General features: G+C 33.0%; 1 pseudogene; it reads right to left on the reverse strand.

The window, feature by feature from the left end:
* The window catches only part of LOC144373406 (biotin--protein ligase-like), a 63371-nt pseudogene that overhangs the window by 13605 nt on the left and 29629 nt on the right, over nucleotides 1-20137 (reverse strand).

Here is a 20137-nt window from a genome sequence, read left to right on the forward strand (position 1 = left end):
GGTATCATATTTCCTTTTAGGTGATGTATGAGGGTAAAATGAAATGTTCTACTTACTATATTAGTACCTAATATACTATGCTACAGAGTGGATACTAATGGACAAATGCATATTTTAAAGTTCCTCTATGATAAGATAAAGACATCCTAAATCAACCCATTCTTTCTAACAGGAATTTTCTTTGATCTTTTTGTTGTTGATTTCTACACTGGGCAGTAGTAGATGGGCAAAGGAGATGCATGGGATGGAAAGTACAGGTCCATCAAAAGAGGTGTGCAGTTATAGGAAAGCCAGGAGAGAAGGTCAAAAGCTGATCCTGCAACTTAGGTCACACTGGAAGGTGTGGGCCTTCTCAATTCAGTAGGCAAGTTTATTTTACTCTTCAGAAGTGCATTAACTAATAGGAGGTAAAGATGGGGGTGGTCTAGGTAAACAAGCTGGGGGATTCTGGTAGTATGTACCTTTATATGACTGAGCCTAGAAGAACTGACTCTATCGCCTTATCTTTATAGTAGTCTGTCTGGAAGATAAGGTCTAATATGCTCCTCTCCAGAGTCTGGCTTTGGCTACAGTGGAGAATATGGCTTAGTTTCCATGTTACCTTGAAGTCCTTTACAGTGATGCAAGGCTTAACAATAAAAGGCTTCTTCAGTACGTTGAGAAAGAACCCTGGACATTTTTTAGCAACTTTACATTAATATTAGGTAGATACTGAATCCCCTTTCACCTCTTATCCACTTTCTCCTTGGCACACAATCTATCAGACAAAGAATAATTCTGAGTACAGGGGGAAAATACATGGGGCTCACTGCATAAGACCTTCTACCACAATGGCACCAATTTCAATTGATTGCTGATTCAAAACAATTTTTCATATCCAGTCATGGCAGAGTGGAAATGTGATTTCTAGTACACTATGCATTTATAAAATTACAATGTAACCAAAGAAAACCTTTATCCTTATTACTAGAAGCAGTGGGGCAATTGTCATTTGCTGATGAGGGGTGGGTTGAAAAGGAGGCGATGAGTTTGGTCTTGAACACATTTTAACTAGAGTGCTACTATGAAGCCAGGTAAGAAGTTCAGGTGAAAATGAGCTGTGGAGAAAGTAGAGACTGGAGCTCTGGACTCTGAAATCCTGTCAAAGAGTTATATGAGCCACCCTGTCTGTGGCAGAAGTAGAGAGAGTAGAATTGAGGTTACCAGGAGATCTGGAAAGACAGAAAAGAATAATGGAGGAGGATATCTAAGGATTCTCAAGGCCAAGAACAGACATTTGTTAAGTGTCTACTATTTGCCAAAAATTCTGAAAAATGTTTTATGTAAGATACTGAATTTAAGCCTATTTCACAGATGGAGAAATTGTGGCTAAAAGAGGTAAAGAAACATGTCTAAGCCTGCATAATTCTAGTAAGTGGGATTCAAATACAATCCAAATGATTTACTTTAACAACATTGTGGGTAATATGGAAGGTGTGTAGAATTTAAATGGGGTTATAAACTAGAATTACAGATTTTATGAGAAATGGGTATAGCTGTAACAATGAAACTTTGAGAAGTTTTCCTGACAACACACTGTATTTAAAGTGAATATAGTCAGTAATCCCTTGGTATATAAGAGGGATTGGTTGTAGAACCCTGGCAGATACCAAAATTTTTAGATGGTAAATCTCTTACTTAAAGTGGAGAATTTGTATGTATCTTCCTGTATGCTTTAAATTCTCTCTAGATAGCTTACAATACCAAATAAAATGTAAACATTATGCAATTAGATGTTATACTGAATTGTTTAGAAAATATGATGAGAAAAATATGCTGTACATATTCAATACAGATACAATTTCTTTCCTTTACATTTTTAATGTACCATTGATTGAAACTGCAGATATGGAATTGAAGAAAATGGAAGGCCAACTTTTTAAATTTTGGATAAAGTGTAAACAATAGTATGATTCATGAATATCTGACACTGATTTGAAGGTGGTGTGTGGTACACTTCAGAGAGACTCAGAATGACAGTTTCAAGTTCCGTGCCTCTAATTTTACTATGAAACCTTGGGAAAATCCCTTAACTCCTGGTATTTATTTTCCTCATCTGAAAAATATTATTTGATTACGTACTTTTTAAGGTTTGTCTTCTGTCCAAGCTTTACTCTTTCAGTGATTAAATACTAATACACTCATAGTATGTAATTATTTGTTTTTATGAAGTTTGCTTTTTATCATTTTAGGTGGGCAATAAGATTCTTAAGGTCAGAGGAAGATTATACTAAATACAAAATAAGCTGTATGGAGAAAACACCCTCCTGAGTTCAGAAGATGAGGGTTTCTGAGGTCCAGAAACTGATGATACTGATGCCAGAGGCTTTCAGTAATCTCTGTAAATTGGAGGTGATATCTTATGCTGTGAGAAAGAAAAATGCTGGGAATAATTACTGGTAGGATAAAGATGTGGAAAACAACAAAACAAAATTAGAGCTGCTGTGAGCTTCAATGACTCTGTACTAGCAAAAATTAGCAGTGCCCTGTGGTTGTTTACAGCAATAATGAATAACTTGGGTGTGAAAGCAGAGAATTCAGGTGTTACCCAAGGAGGTAAGATCTTTTAGGGAATTCTGGCATTATTGTTAAAATGGCTAACTCTGGGACTGATGCTATTTAGGTGGCAATCGAGGTTTTAATGGGACTGAGAAATAAACTGAGGGATCAGGAAGGAGAGAAGATATCCCAGGTCATAGTATCACAAATGTTTAGTCAAGTTGATTGACAAAAATGGTGCAGCCAAAGAGGTGACTTGGAAGATGATATCACAAAGGTGGAGGTTGAAGTGGTTTGGATATAACAGCAATAAGAGTAAAGGAGTTTGGGATGCATACCATTATGATATACATAAGGTTATTTGTTTAAGCTTCTGTGATGGAACCAAAGATGGAGAGCTGAAGGCTATTAACTGGTGCTTAAGGAAGGTGGGGAAAGAGATCTAGAGATTGGGAGACACTTGAAAACAAATCTTATGTACAATGAAAATTACAAACAACATAGATGGAAGAAGCAGGAATCTGAGAAGGAAGTGGTTGGAGAGACCCAGGGAGGTCTACTCTTACTGTGGGGAGTAAAAGAATCAGCCAACTCAAGAGTTTCAGAGAGAAAGGTGAAATGAAGATGGTGTGTGTATCTGCTTCTATTTCAGCAAGAGAACAAGAGAAGGGAGGAGAGAAAGAAGGATAATGTGAAAGGAGGAGGCAAAAAATAAAAAGAGACAATATACTCTTGCTAGAACTCCTCCCCATATAGGAAGTCCAAGAGCTTCTGAAGTACTTGGTTATATACAAGGGTAAAGCCAAACAAAACAGCAATGGAAAAAAAAAAACAAACAAGAAGACAAGGCTTAAAACAGTGAGAACTTAGAAAATGAACAATCTCTAGAAGGAAATGTTTTGGGTGTGAGATTCCTAAAGTCAAGGTGTGCTTTTTGACTTAGATACATTTCATGTCCTCAACATTTATTTTGAGTCCATTTCAAGAATTCCCTAAGTTCATCAAACTTGATCTTAGCATTTAAATTCAACCACAGTTTTATAGTGCTGGAACTATTTTTGCATGTCAGATTTATTCAAATCTACTGATATTTTTCTTCTTATTTTCTGAGATTGCCAATTACACTTTAAACAGCTAATACTTAAAGTTTGACAATATCTCTATATTTTATAGCAAGTATTATGAATCTCATGCAATTATTGTGAAAAGATTCAAATGGTGAATTATATAAAGTCCAGACTGTGTAGACAGTATGTATATATAATATAATGAAAATATTTGTACAGTAATATATAGTATAAAACACTTTCACAAATGGCTATCATTTAATCCATAACAATACCAACTATGAGGCAGGCATCAGTATTACCTGCTTTCCACAGACAGGGAAACTGAAACTCACTATGTCATTCTTCTGGTTAAAAAAAAATGGGATGGAGTTAAGGATTTCTCTCAGATCTACGCTCATTGCACAATAACCCATTACTTCTGCTGACTTGCACCCTGTCTTGTTTCAAAAGGATTTGAGATGGCTTACATCTGATTCTCTTTTGTTTACATAGCTGAAATTACAAACTGCAGATAAAATTATGTGTTTATTTAATTATTATCTCTGCAAGTGAATTTAAAACTTATGTTAACATAAATTTTAAACACATAAAATTTAAAAATTAATTTTAATCTACCATTGGTTATAACTACATCTGAATATTTGATCTTTAGGCATTTACCTTTTGGACACACCTGAATTCTTTAGTTAAATAATTCAAGGGTAGAATAGAAAAATTGAGTACTGTGATCAAATTAAGTCAGCTTCTTTGTAAGATAACTGAATCACTGACCTAGGCTATTAAAAGAAAAAATGATATCATTAGAAGAAAAATGATACCATAAAAAGGTATATTAATATATCTGGCTCTAAGATTTTTTTTTAAAGAGAGAGTGAGAGAGGGGGACAGAGAGAGAGAATTTTAACATTTATTTATTTTTTCTTAGTTCTCGGCGGACACAACATCTTTGTTGGTATGTGGTGCTGCTGAGGATCGAACTTGGGCCGCACGCATGCTAGGCGAGCGCGCTACCACTTGAGCCACATCCCAGCCCCCCCTGGCTCTAAGATTTATTATTAAAAATTTCTCCTAAAATCTAAAGTTCAATTTGAGAAATCTGTGAGTTTAACCCTCAGTGTTGTCAAGATTCTGGCTGTAGGATGCATGAGTGGAGCTGGACAGATAATGTTCCAGACTTTTTCTACATAGTGGGCACATTCTATAGACTTGAACCCTCTTTTCCTTTTCTCTTGATCCTCCCTCCTCCTCCAGGGACCCCTGCCCCCTGGATCTCTTGGAGTCGTCTTGATGTCACCAGTGATTGTACAGGCACTGCAACAGCACAGGAAAATCATATCATGATGAAAGTTAAAATGGCTGGTGATGTTGCTAATTCTATTCAGGTTAAATGATATGAAGATAATATACTGTTATAAGATTTAAAATAAAGATTTAGTTAGTCCAGAATGAGAAGAAAATTGCATTGATTTATAAAAATCTAGTGGTTATTAATGGAAAAACAACAAAGTAAGAGAAACTGTCACAGTCAAGATAAGAGGAGTCAAAGGAGACATGAAGAGTACAGTTAAATAATGTGGTATTATAAATGAAATTCTTGAGTACAGAAAAGATATGAAATACAAATTAGAGAGTTATGAATGAATATGCACTTTTGTTGATAGCAAAAATAACTTGTTAATGTATATAAGCTACTAACACTAGAGGAAAAGCAGGTTCAAGGTACACAGGAACTCTATATTTTTGCCACTTTCCTGGAAATCTAAAACTATTCTCAAATTAAAAGTTCATTACAAAACAATAACATAACCATGGAAGTTTATCCTAGGCAGCTTGTTAAAACATTAGTTGTCAGACGTCTGCTAGCAAATGCATTATTTAACTCAAGAGCTCCCCAAAGCTTTAACAGTGCTGGGAAGACCTAAAAAAGCTTTCTTGACAGAAAGGCACACTCTTTTAAAAGTTCAGGTCAGTTGCAAGTAATGATACAATATTTTGTCAATAATTAAAATGCTGTAAGTACATTTATAAGAATATTTTCCAATAGCACCAGTTGTTCATAGTAACTTTCTCCTGAACTTGTACCCCCAAAAGGTTAGCATTCAGGAAGCTCAGCTGCTGTCTAACAAACTTAATTAATCAAAAACTCATTTCCAAGCTGTAACTATGAGTAACAGCACTTCAAGTGTGCTAGCAAGCCTACAAGTTAATCAAAATGCTAATATAGTACAAATTATAGTTGTGATTAACATTTCACAGTAGCTGCTTAAGTAAATTGATCACACAAATGGGTTAAGCATTACTCATTTCCTACAGCCCCAACCGGGAAAAGGGTTGTTATGTGGGGATGCAGAGAGGAGCTTTGGGGAGAATGATCCTTCATAATAGCATCATATCATCAATACACCATCACTGAATTGTCATACAAAAGCTTACAGGTAAAGTCATCCATGAGAAAATAGCCTCCCAAATTATATTATAGTCCTTGAAGGGAGATTGCTTTTAAATCCACAAGAGTAAGTAAAGGTGTTTAACACTGCAAAATACACACATTTGTGTTAGTTTCGGACATGCTAAATACACCAGCTCAGTGCTGTTTTCCTAGTGGGGAATGGTGCTTTCTTTTAGGGGATGTTCTAGTCATTATCCTTTGGAGTTAAACTGTACCTTTGACTATCCAGGATGACTTTTCTCAACTACTGTGTGAATCTTTGTAAGAGTAAATCATTCAAGAGTAAGCTCATTTCTTAAAACTATTTGCTTTTAAATACCCATTAATAAAACGTCATCAGGTTTTTATGGCAAGATCTTAGCTTCTGGAAATCTGGCCAGGAGAGCAGCCAGATTAGAGTTTACACTGCTCTTTATGAATTTGATAGCACTACACAAATATTTATAACAGAGACTACATTTATTGGTAGAAAATTCAGATTTGGTAGACAATCTTGAAATAAGTGGTAATCTATATACATAGAATAAATCTATCCTTTACAATTTTTTCTTATGAAAAAACTAGAAAGGAAAAGTGAAATATTTATTTCATTCTGAAACTGATATCTACTATATGCCAAGCACTGTGCCAAAGTAATCTTAATAGTGATGCTACAGGTATTGAAAAGTTTCCAGCATATCTTAGGTGACACAAAACCTCCAAATATATGTTCAAACCATTGATACTTTTTGAAACATGTTATGATAGACATGTTATTGACTGATAATCTACCTGTCTTTTTAGAAGAATGATCTGAAAAAGCTTTCTAAAGCCTGTTGTGCTACACTAACCTTTGTTTTCATTTGGTTTAATTATAAACATTTAAAAATTTCAAAGAATTTTACTAAGAGTAGTACTGAAGATTACCTGTCATTTGCTGTATCAAAACATTTCTTGCAAGTATTGGATTAAGGATTTGACTAAGTACTTCTTTTGTTAAATTTGATACTACCTTAGGACTATTTTCACTGCTAACTGCATTTGACTCTGCAATTCTAAAACTGACATTCTTCAATACACTACCAATCCACTGTACCTTACTATACATGGGAAGCATTTGTCAATGAGACATAGTCCTCTCTTATAGTATCCTCAATTGAAAGGCCTTTTTTGAGTTTACCCATCTTTTGTTGTTGTTGTTGTTGTTGTTTTGGTGCTGCTGGGGACCAAACCCAGGGCTGGAAAACTGTTTCTGTGTCCTTTACTTTCCTTTTCTCCGACTCTGATATGTGTACATACATGTTCACACACATATATCTTATGCATCTCTATAATTATAGAGAGTACAGAAAAATATAATATTGGCTATGTGAAATGTAATATATTTTTAATTTATTAGATGTTGTCATAAAAATAAGAATGTCAAAGTACTATTTTGAAATTTAGACTAAAAAAAAAAACCCTGCCAATAAACTTTAAATGTCTATTTTGCAAATTTCAGAAGTCTCTCTATAAAATAAAGAGAATAAAAAATTTTTAATGTTAAGTCACTATGACACAGTAAGGATATAGAAAACCTACTAACCATGAGAATCCTAAGATTTATTTACTTGAGTCCCCAACTTATTGTTTTACTTTATGACGATTAATAATGCTTCATGCTTGTAAGATATTATTTTAACTCAGACATCAGGGTTTAAGTGATCTTCCTAAGGTTTCATAGTAAAATGACAGCAGAGGAAATTTATAGAGGTGGTGTACCAAGCCCCATCCATAAAAGACAGGATCAGGCTGCTGTGCCATGAATGCAGTATATAATTTTCAATCGCTAGGAGGGCTGTATCTTGGAAAACTGTTGAGCCAATACTTTCTATGACTAAGAGTACCCATGTATCTAAATGAGAACAAAGGCACAAAATTAGAACATCAATCAGTCTTTACAGAAAATTTTAATCTGAGACAATTTGAGAAGCAAAATAAAAATGACAGCAAGGAAGTTTAACCAATAGGATAAAACAAACATCTATGATCCTATAGTTATGTAACTGAATAAAGTAAATAAATGTGAAAGAAATTTGTGCAACTTTATAGTGCAATTTCAGGAATGACAGAAATAGAAACTCCCAATAGTGGGATTAATGCAGATCTTAAAAATTCCAGTCATACATTTTAGCTGTTCCAATTTTATAAAATACGTTATTCACTAAAATAGCACTTGTATAAAAAATGTCTCAAACTAGAGTATTAACTTTTCCTTTTGATTTTTTTAAATATATGACAGCAGAATGCATTACAATGCTGAACCATGTTGGCTTAGGAAAGGACTTCCTCAATAAGATTGCTAAAGCACAAGAAATAAAATAAAGAATCAATAAAAAATCAATAAAAAGTTTCTTCACAGCAAAGGAAACAATCAAGAATGTGAACAGAGAGCCTACAATATGGAAGAAAATTTTTGCCACCAGCATGTCAGACAGAGCATTGATCTCCAAGATATATACAGAAATCAACAAACTTAACCAAATAAATAAGTAAATAATAACAACAACAACAACAAAAACAAATAACCCAATTGACAAATGGGTTAAGGAACTAAACAGGCACTACTCAGAAGAAAAAAAAATATGAATGGTCAAAAAATATATGAAAAAACATGTTCAACATCTCTAGCAATTAGAGAAAAACAAATCAAAGCTACACTGAAATTCCATCTCACCCCAGTCAGAATGGCAGAGGTTCATTCATACATTGTTGGTGGGAGTGCAAATTAGTGCAAACACTCAGAAAGCAGTATGGAGATTCCTTAGAAAACTTGGACTGGTTGTACATTCTGTGTCGAAGGAACTGCTGAGCTAGAGTCAACACTATAAATACAGAGATTTGATAAATTGTGGTATAAAGGTGTATTAAGAATCGTAATGCAAAAAATTATGAATGTATTGCACTCCACTATTGTCATGTATGTAAGAAATAATTAAAAAAAAGAAAACTTGGAATGGAACTACCATTTGACTCTGTTATTCCACTCCTTTATTTATATCCAAAGGACTTAAAATCAGCATACTACAGTAACACAGCTACTTCAATGTTTATAGCAGCTCAATTCAAAATAGCTATGATACCAACCTAGGTGCACTTGAAGAGATGAATGGATGAAAAAATTGTGGTATATATACACAATTGAATATTACTTAGTCATAAAGAAGAATAAAATTATGGCATTTGCTTGTAAGTAGATGGAACTAAAGAATATCACTCTAAATTAAATGTCAGTCACAAAAATTCAAAGGCATAATGTTCTTTCTGATACGTGGATGATAAGTCACAACAAAGGGAGTGGGGTTTCGAAATTCACTGGACTAGACAAAGGGAAATGAAGCAAAGGGAGGGGGTGAATGCAATAGGAAATATGGAATATCATTCCTATCCTCATATATAAATAAATGACCAGTATAACACTACATCATGTACAACCACAATAACAGTATCCTAATTGTAACAAGTTACACTTATTCTATGTATGTATAATATTTCAAAATATACTCTACCCTCATGTAAAAAATAATAATGATAAAAAGAAAAAAAACCTTTCTTTTTCATAAGGTTATAGCTGAAATCAAAGAATTCTAGAATTTCAGAAATAATGGGGACTTTAGAAATGATTTAATACAATTTTTTAGGAAAAAGTTCCAGAGAAGTTGTGATGTCCCTTGTGTCACACAATAAATTGGTAGTGGGGGTAGAACAAAAACCTGATTTTCTTTCTTTGACAAACTGTGGAAAAATTTAGAAGCCCCTGATTGATTTCATGTAATGAAATCATTATGTTTTCTTTGGAGTTTTATTTAGTTAAATTAAGTTTGCCCTGTTCCTACATTTATTCAAGTAGTACTGACAACAACAGAAAAAAATCCTCAACCATGAGAACCAGAATAAACGTGTGCAATCACAGTTCATCTATTTCACCAAGGACTAAAGGTCCAGTGAAGTTGTGAAACTTGCCATCATAAAGAATTAAAAAGTGTCTACCCATTCTGGATCACAGTCTCCTTTTCCAGCTTCCACTTTCCAGTAAAGTAGACTTTATTGCAATCTGAGTCACATTATGCTGTTTTATAAGCATATAAAATAAAATTAAATGTTTAACTGAAAAAAGTAAGAAACTAACTACCCAGAACAATCTTCAGATTCAATGTAATCCCTAACAAATGCCAATAGCAGTTTTCTTAGAGATAGAAAAAATCTAAATTATTAAGGAACCATGAAGAACCAAAAAACCAAATAAATCTTGAGAAAGAATAAAGTTAGAGGCATTCTACTTCTTGACTACAAATTATAGTACAAAGCTTCAATAATTAAGATAGTATGGTGCTGGCACCAACATATATACATAGACTAACAGAACAGAATAGAGTCTAGAAATAAACACACATCCTGTCACTAATCTGACAAGAATACTAAGAAAGAAAAGGATAGGCTTCAATAAATGGTGTTGAGAAAACTGAACATCTACATTTAACAGAATGAAACTGGAACCTTGTCTTACACCATATGCAATAATCATCTCGAAATTTACTAAAAACTTAGATGTAAGATCTGAAACCATAAAATTCCTAGAAGAAAACAGGGAAAAAGATCTTGACACTGGTCTTAGCAATGAGTTTTTGAATAAGTTCCCAAGAACACAGGGAAAAAAAAGGTACAAATAAACAAAGCTACAAACCTTCTGCACAGAAAAGGAAGCCATCAATGAATTAAAAAAATAACATATGTAATAGGAGAAAATACTTGCAGATGTTAGTAAGGTGTTAATATCCAAAACCTAAAAGGAACTTATATAGCCCAAGAACAAAAAGGCTAAAAATTCTATTATAAAAAAAAAGGTGGAGGGACAAATGAGGCCAATAGATATCATTCTGTTGAAATACAGAATGGCTAACAGACATGAAAAGGTGCTTACTTTCACCAATCATTGGGGAAATGTAGATCAAAATCCCAGTGAGGGCTGGGGTTGTGGCTCAGTGGTAGAGCACACGTCAAGCATGTGAGAGGCCCTGGGTTTGATCCTCAGCACCACATAAAAATAAATAAATAAAATAAAGGTATTGTATCCAACAACAACTAAAAAATAAATATTTTTAAAAAATTGCAATGAGTCAACACCTCACATCTGTTAGAACGAATATTATTAAAACAATGAAAGTATTGGCAAGGATGTGGAGAAAAGGAAACTGCTACACACTGCTGGTAGAAATGTAGTTGGGGAAGCCATTATGGAAAATACACATGGACAGCCTTAAGAAATTACACATGGAAAACATCATCATCATCATCATAGAAATTCTACTTTTGAATACAGAGAATTCTACTTTTGAATACAGAGATCAATATCCCAAAGACATGTACACTCTATGTTTATTACATCATTGATTAGAAAAGCCAAGAAAAAGAAACAGTCTAAGTGACCCAAGATGGATGAAAAAAGAAACTGAAACACAATGGGAGATCTTTCAGCTTTTCAAAAGAATAAAATCTTGCCATTTGCAATACTATACATTGTGTTAAGAGAAATAAGCTGAAAACAACAAAACACTGAATAATTTCATTAACAGGTGCAATAATAAAAAAGTCAAATTCATAGAAGCAGATTAAAATAATGGTTAAGAGGGGGTGAAAGTGGGAGATAAGAGGAGATATTGCTTAAAGGATACAAAGTTTCATTTATGTAAAACAAGTTCTAGACATCTAAGGTACAGAAGGGTGACTGTATTTAATAATATCATATTAACAGACTTGAAATTTGCTAACTAGATATTAAATGTTCCCACTGCAAAAATATGTGATTATCTGAAGTGATAGATATCTAGCTATCTTGATTCTAGCAATTATTTTATAATTTATATGTATATTTAAGTACCACATTGAACACCTCAAATATAAATCATTTTTATTAAAAATAAAATAGTATTGGGGAAAATTTACTAAATATTATGTTTTTTTAAAAAAAATAAAAATCAATACTTATTTGATTCCGGTGTTATTTGACATTAATTGATAATATCAATATTTGGAGGAATGTAGCATAAATTATGTCTATATTTCCTGTGTATAAATGAAGTGTTTTAAAGTATTAGCATTTCATTCATATCCAAAGAATGATTATGAATCATTATATACCTAACAAGTACAGCTAAGAATTAATTACCTCATAAAAGAAGTACCCATGAATTATAGATATGAGGATGTGTGAGCACTATATACATGAGAAATTCACCTAGAAGCCTCCAAAGTTGATATCAAGTTTTTTGCAACAAATTATTTTAATACTGATATGGCCCCCTGGAAAATTCACTGAGAGTATAACAAAGCTATTCACCAGGGTATGTCAGGATATTTGGACCTGGCTAGTTTAGAGACATTAACTATCTTTTCTAATTGAATATAATAAGCACACAATATGTTCAACATACCTTTGAGGAGGGATACTTGTTGAAGACTCTGAAAATAGCTAATTCAGCTGCAACAGTCTTTCTTGATCCAGTGGGTGCTCCAACTAGGACACTACAGTCTGTGTGATAACAGTGTATGAAATATTTGTGTCTGCACAGGGTTAAAGTGGCTGAAGTTGTACAGGGCTTCATATGCTTTACATCCCAAAGCCATAATTGGCAAAGGCTGAAGATCCAGTAATTCTGAAAAGATCCAACAGGTACTTCTGAAAAAAAAAAACTGAAAAAACATGCACAATACTGAATACTGTATTTTAAAGAATAACATTTCCTAATTATCTCTAGAGAAGAACATATTTAATATAAATTCTTATACACCAGTGACACATCTTATTCAGTCACTACATTTAACATAACTGATAAATAGAACACTTTTATTGAAGAATCCCCTATAAACCAACTATATATTTCTCTTCCAAAAAGGGAAATAACTTGAATAAAAGTACATGAAGGTATGTATGTTATGGTACAAAAATAAATCAAGGAAAACCATTTGTAAACAGCAGTATTGGAAGGGTCATTAACAACAGATTTGATCTGCTACACACTGACCAATCCTGAGTAGCTGAGGGATCTTTTGGTATAGCCAATGGAAACAAAAATGAATTTAGCCTTATTCAGGAAGGAACAAGGATAGTAGTTTCAGAACACAGCATGACTGAGTAAAACAAAATAAAATAAAACAAAAACTCTCCTTAAAGTGTACAGGTCTTCTTACTTTCACTAATCATTGGGGAAATTTATGTTTGTAAAGTAAATTTATGTATTGGAAGACACTAGATTTGGTTGCTTCTCATTATATGGACTGGGTGCTGAATAAATTAGATAATTATTACAAAGCTTAAAAAAGAAGATATAAAAAATCAGTTAAGAGGACACCTTGATCTGACCTTTATAGTATGGTTGCAAAATGAAAAATATGGTAAATTTTCTTCTAAAAAATATACTTAAAATCAAAAACTAACTTAGTTGGGCATGGTGGCACAGGCCTGTAATTCTAGCAGCTCAGTGGCTGAGACAGAAAGATCCCAAGTTGAAAGACAGCCTCAGCAATTTAGTGATATCCTATCTCTCAAAATAATAATAATAATAAAAAGACTGGGGATGTGCTTCAGTGGTTAAGTGCCCTTTGGGTTCAATCCTGGGTACCTTGTCCCTAAAGGAAAGAAAAACAAATAAAAAGATGACTTTAAGAAGTTATCTTTTCCCCAACCATTGCTCTACTCTATTACAAGGATAGCTGAGAGCTAACTTCATACTCTCTATGTCTGATTATGATTGTTTAAATTTTCCGTAGCTCTGGAAATCCAGGAAGGAGGAAGACATTGCATGATAAGGCATGCAATGTTAATCAAACATATTTTTTAAATAAAAGACTAAAAATTAAACATTGTACAATGTCAAATGCACAGTTATTGACAATGTTAAATTAAGATGATCTATTACAGTGATTTTACCTAGATGGTATGTTTATACTACATCAGCTAATTATATAAATAGGTTGATATGTATTTGGTTGCTTAAGAAAAAAATTATTAAATTGACATTAACATATAATGCTAATATATGTGGAATTAAGTACTTTACTAAAAGAAAGAAACCTAGCAATGATATTGGAAGCATATATTTTAAGTTAAAACATCATCACTTCCACATATTTTGAACTTATGAGATTCTAGATATCACATAAACACATTTGATGAAATAAGACCAGAAAGACCCTCTGCAATAAGTAGATTACTAGATTATACAGTCTCAATATCATTCTATTTTGATACATTTTTTTGGTTTTGCTATGCCAAGATATCAAAGAGAAATTGAGATGTAGTATAAAGAGTATCTCAATGAATAGTATGAATAAGGTGTACATTTGACAAAATGAAAGATTATAAAGTCATATTTAGGTCTCCTTTCACTTCTGAAAGGACTGTCAAATAGCATGCTATTTAAAGTAGTCAGAATAACATTTTTATTCTGAAAAGTCAAGCAGTTTGTCTGAAATATACATGGGAAAGAAAATATGACTCCTAATTTATGTCTGTAAAGTAAATTAAGGACCTCTGAAAATCAATACTCATCAATTATGAATTCTCAAAAAATGAAATTAGTATACTAGTTTCAAGATGTTTTTGAAATAGATTTCAGGGGTACTTGAAAGTATCACTGCAAATATTTATTCATGAAATTTTGCTTTTTTAATAAATCAAAATAGAAAGGCATTTGTTCATTTTATGAAAACCTAGAGTTTATACATTACAACAATAAAAAATGCTGCTGAATGCTCTTACTATATATCCCTTTTAATAATTTATTATATATATACAAACATTCCAAAATCTAAAAAAAAAATGTAAAATTTGAAACACTTCGGGTTTTAAAAATTTTGGATAAAAGATAACCTGTACTAGAATTAAGTTTATGTGAATTGGACTAAATGTAAGAAAAAAGAGATATCTCAAAACTTTAACAGAGAATACAGATTAAATGATAAATGACAATTGCAATGAAAAAGGAAGGCTATATGGAGAAATAATGATTATATGTACAGATGAAAGTCCAGTAACTCAGAAATAGTAACTCTCCACATTACTATGATTATCAGAATTGACTAAGCCTACTTTCATGCTTTTGGAGCTTAAATGAACAAAAATTAAAGGTCCACAATTTGACTATCTACATATACATATTTGATTTTGAAAATTTTGAACATACATTTTAGAAACAATTTTGTCAAGTAAGTTGGACTTTGATTCAGAATAAAACAACTTTATACTTGTCAACATTAATTAAAATAACAATTTTGGGAAGTCAATAATTCACATCAACACATTAATGTTCAATTTGTTACCTGTATGGGTCTGATGCCTGTCTGGTAGAATCAGATGTTGGAAGCTGATAATCAAACAGCCTCTGCTCCTAACCATCTATCAGAAACTGCTTGGATATAGTATTGGGAAAGCAAAGGTTCAAAAATAGGGATTGCAAATACCAGTAGTTAAGCTTCTTTACTAATGACCTAATGTGAAATAAAGTCTAAAATAAATAAAGTTCTTAGTAGTCAATTCTTAATAGTATCTATACCAGATGTAATAAAAATAAACTATGTTGTATTTCTAAATAGCTCAGATATTCAGGTACTACAGTAACTTGTAGGTGATTTCCTTCTGAGGATTATTTGACATAACAGAAGGTAAAAAATTATACTAACTTTATATTATTTATATATATGTTATCATTATGACATGTTACCAGTTTGATTCATTATCAGAATTTCCCAAACATGATTCATGCAATTATTTCATGATTTCTATAATTTCAAGTACCATATTATTATTTACTTAATATTTTTCTTTAAATCTGATCAGTATCTTAAGTGAAATATCTGAAATCTCTTAAAATATATAGGTTACATGGTTATCAAGAAGATAAATGCATGAAAAGAAAATATTGCTATAAAATACTATTGCTATCTAGTCAAGATTTTCAATCAGAAGCTTGCTTTCTCTGATAAAAAGAGAAATTACAAATAAAACATGAGTTAAAGATGTAGCAACAATTGAGTCTTTACAGATAATTTTACAAGGAATGATCTTTTCACTAAGCAATTTATTATTTTGCAGGAAATTATTTTACCCCCCTTATTTTATATATTCCACGCCTCTAGAAGCCATGCCTTAAACCATGGTAAAGATTATAAATGTATTTCTTGAACTAGGATCAAACTGAATAATCAATATTGTCACACTGAATCTCCGTGTTCCTTTGAAACAAAACAGGAAAACAGAACATAACAAAACTTTCATGGCACTCTGAAATCAGAGAGATAGTAAAAAACAAAAATTGTTTATGTATTTTTTTATGATAGCTAAATAATAAGGTTATATTCACCTGTTTTTTAAGAGCTAGAAAATACTCTGAATGATAAATATGATCATTTGTAGGATCTTCCACCCAAATCCACCAGGGTTCTCCTACTGTCCCATGGACCTAGAAGAAAAATTATCCTAGTACTATGAAAATCATAACTCAAGTAACAGTACTGTTTATATATCAGCACCTATTAGTCTAACAACTTTTTTGATATATAATTTATAAAACAAACTTCACTCATTTAAAGTATACAGTTTAATGGTTTTAACATATTTACAAAGTTGTACAACTATGAACATAATCTAATTTTAGAACATTTTTATCACCTCCAAGAGAGTACTTATATTCATTAGAAGTATGGACATGGCTATTCTAAACACTTTGTTAAATGGAATAATATAACATATGGTCTTCTTTGACTGGCTTTTTAAACTTACCATACTATTTTTGTAGTTCATCCATGTTTTAAACTGCATCAGTACTTTGCTTCTTTTTATTGTCAAATAATATTCTACTGGACACATATATCATATTTTGTTTATATAAGCCAATCTCTCTTTTTTCTTTATATGGTCCAATACTATTCAGTATCCACTTCTTCCTCAGGGACTCATGAAAAGGAGATCACATCCCAATCATTTCTCCTCCAAATCTTCTTGCACTATCTCGCATGAGCTTTTGGGGGACACCACATTTAAACCATAACACCTGGGATAATTTTGATTCACATAAAGCCAATCAGCTCATGGCATTCTCCTGACAATATCTATAGTAAAGGAGAAGTCCATAACAAACACTTGGCATAATTAGACTGGGGGGGCATATATTTGTGGGAAGAGGGCTTACAGTTTATGTTGTGGGCTGAGGAAGTGGGTATGTGTTCCCCTTACTCCATTAACAGTGAAAGAGAAGCAGGAAAACATTCGGGAATAGTGTGAGCAGAGCAAAGAAGTGGAAAGATCTTGGGCCTTGAACAATACTATTAACCTCAAGACTGGACCCTCTTTAGGGCCCATCTGATCTGTGGACCTTTTATTGTACAAAAGAATATATTACCTTACGTAAATCAGACTGAGGCAAGTTAGGTTTTACATTCTTGAAGTTAATAGCATTATAAGAGAGTTCATTATAAAAACAATCAAGTACTTTCTCCTATTAATTAATAAAACTAAATTAGGATGTATTATGAATAGCAATAGTAGAAAACCATGTGCAAAAATAATGAAACTTCCATTCCTTTAAAAACAATCAAAAATTTCAAATATGAGCTTATACTTAAATATAATTTTATATTTTATATAAAATTTCATATTTATAAAAATATTAACTGTAATTTGGTGTTATCAACTAGTGCTCATATACTGTGAGAAAAATAGGAATTAGGAATGCTTTAGGAATTAAAGGTCTGAATGCTTTAATGACAATGTGGAATTAAATTAAAACATAGATGGGTGACTTTAGAACACGCTGCTGAACAAAATTCATTTACATTAAAGATGCATAAATGTTAACTAATATAGGAAGTACCTGTAAAGGTAAAATTTCTAAGCTGATTCTAAGCTGCAAAAGTCTGAGTTAAAGTGTAAAAGACCGGGCATTGTAAGGTCTCTAAATGGCAAGGCCTGGGCTAAAAAGTAAAGACTAGGTATTGTTAAATTTCTTCTGCTACCCCCAGAACCTGTAATCTCTGTAGCTGTTAGGACAATGCTGGAACTGCCCAGTAAATATCTCCATTGATTCCCTGGTTGTTTAATAGCTAAGTGCTCCAGGTAACATGGCATGTAAGCCTCTAGGCTCAAAAACCAATCAGTTTAAATTTGTACCCCGCTTAGAAATGACCAATCACTTCTGCCCAGGTTGTTCCCGCCAATGTATGTACTAATCCTGACTCAGAGATGTTGTTCAATTTTCCCGCACCTCATGATGATTTGTTCTGATGTATGCAAAGCCCCCCACCCTCTCCAAAAAGTGTACTTAAGATCCTCTTGACCTCTGCTCTGGGCTCTGGGCTGCTCTCCCTTCCTGAGTGAGCCTTGAGCCCCAGCATACTGGTTCAATAAATCCCCTTTTGCCAATTGCATGGAGCCAGTCTCTTGTGTGGTCTCTTTCTCCGACGCTCCGCCGGACCCTTACATATCCAAATACATTTAACTAGAATTTTATAAGACTACTTGATGTAAGCATTGTTATATACAGTTTCTGATTTACTTGCCTTGCCCAGTTAGTTTTTTGAAACTGAAGACTGAGTAGAGAAGATGCTACTTTAATACTTTAAAGCATTAGGTAAGTGCCAGGCTCAGTGGCACACACCTATGATCCCAGTGGCTCAGAAGGCTGGGGCAGGAGGATCGTGAGTTCAGAGCCAGCCTCAGCAACAGCCAAGTGCTTCTCAACTTGGTGAGACCTCTGTCTAAAAAAAATACAACATAGGGCAGGGGGTGTGGCTAGGTGGTCCAGTGCCCCTGAGTTCAATCCCAGGTACCCAAAAAATAACAAAAGCCTTCGATGAAAACTTTAGTAAACTCAGAATTCCCATGTTCAGGTCCCTCTCATTATTTCAAAGTCATCTATTTGGGAAAACTTAGACCAAGTAACACAAGATCCACATTTCTATACAATTATATTTTATAATCTATAAAAAGAAAACTCCTGCAAAGTAAACATTCAGGAATAATGAATAATTTAGAAAGTCTAGAACAGATTTTTACATGTTGATATGTGTTTGTGTGTATGCATATAATATTCCATTTGAAATAATGCAACAGTGTAGGTTATCAAACTCAGAAAAAAATATCAATCAACATATTTAACAGCAGCAATATATTAATGGGTCTGACTTTATATATATATATACATATATTATATATAATAAAATATCTTTTAATGGAGCTTATGAATTTGTATATATCTTATTAAATATCTTATTAAGAAGCCCATTACTTTAAATATATCTTACTAAGTATCTTTCAATTCTCAGTTTCATTAATATTCAGCCTTATATTCTTAATATTTTCTTTCATTCAATTTCAAGTGCTTGAGTTAGATGTTCCTGACTTGAGTCTGAATGCTGACAAGCCCATAGGTGCCTTGCGACTCCAGACTGAGGCAGCTGAAAGCACAGAGGGAGATTCTGAAAGGACATACATTCATTGCTCTTTTTTTCTTGATATGATGAATTTACTTACTGCCTTTTTAAAAGAGGCTAATTAGCTTTTCAGAAGCTGCTGGAAATAAATTATAAGGAATATACTAATAGATGATACATATTCAGATGGACAGGACAATAATCTTCTCGGAGTTCAAACTGTCACTGTGGAACTGCAGGTTTCCACACACACTCTGTGCTCAGTAACCTTTGTTGGGACTAGAGGTGTGGCTCAGTTGTACAGCATGTGTGTCGCTGTATGTGAGGTCCTGTGTTTGATCCCAAGCACTGCAAAAATAAATTAATAAATCAGAAGCAATATTGTCAAAATGGCCATACTAAAAAAAAGCAATGTACAGATTCATTGCAATCCCCTTCAAAATACCAATGACATTCTTCACAAAATTAGGGGAAAATTTTTTTAAATTGATCTGGAAGAATAAAAAGCAATACTAAGCAAGAAAAGCAAAGCAGTAATTCAGTAATTCAGCAATCCCAGTAATTCAGGAGGCTGAGGCAGGAGATGGCAAGTTCAAAGCCAGCCTCAGCAACTTAGCAAGGCCCTAAGCAACTTAGT

The sequence above is a fragment of the Ictidomys tridecemlineatus genome, unplaced genomic scaffold, assembly GCF_052094955.1.
Source record: "Ictidomys tridecemlineatus isolate mIctTri1 unplaced genomic scaffold, mIctTri1.hap1 Scaffold_388, whole genome shotgun sequence".
Classification (NCBI taxonomy): domain Eukaryota; kingdom Metazoa; phylum Chordata; class Mammalia; order Rodentia; family Sciuridae; genus Ictidomys; species Ictidomys tridecemlineatus.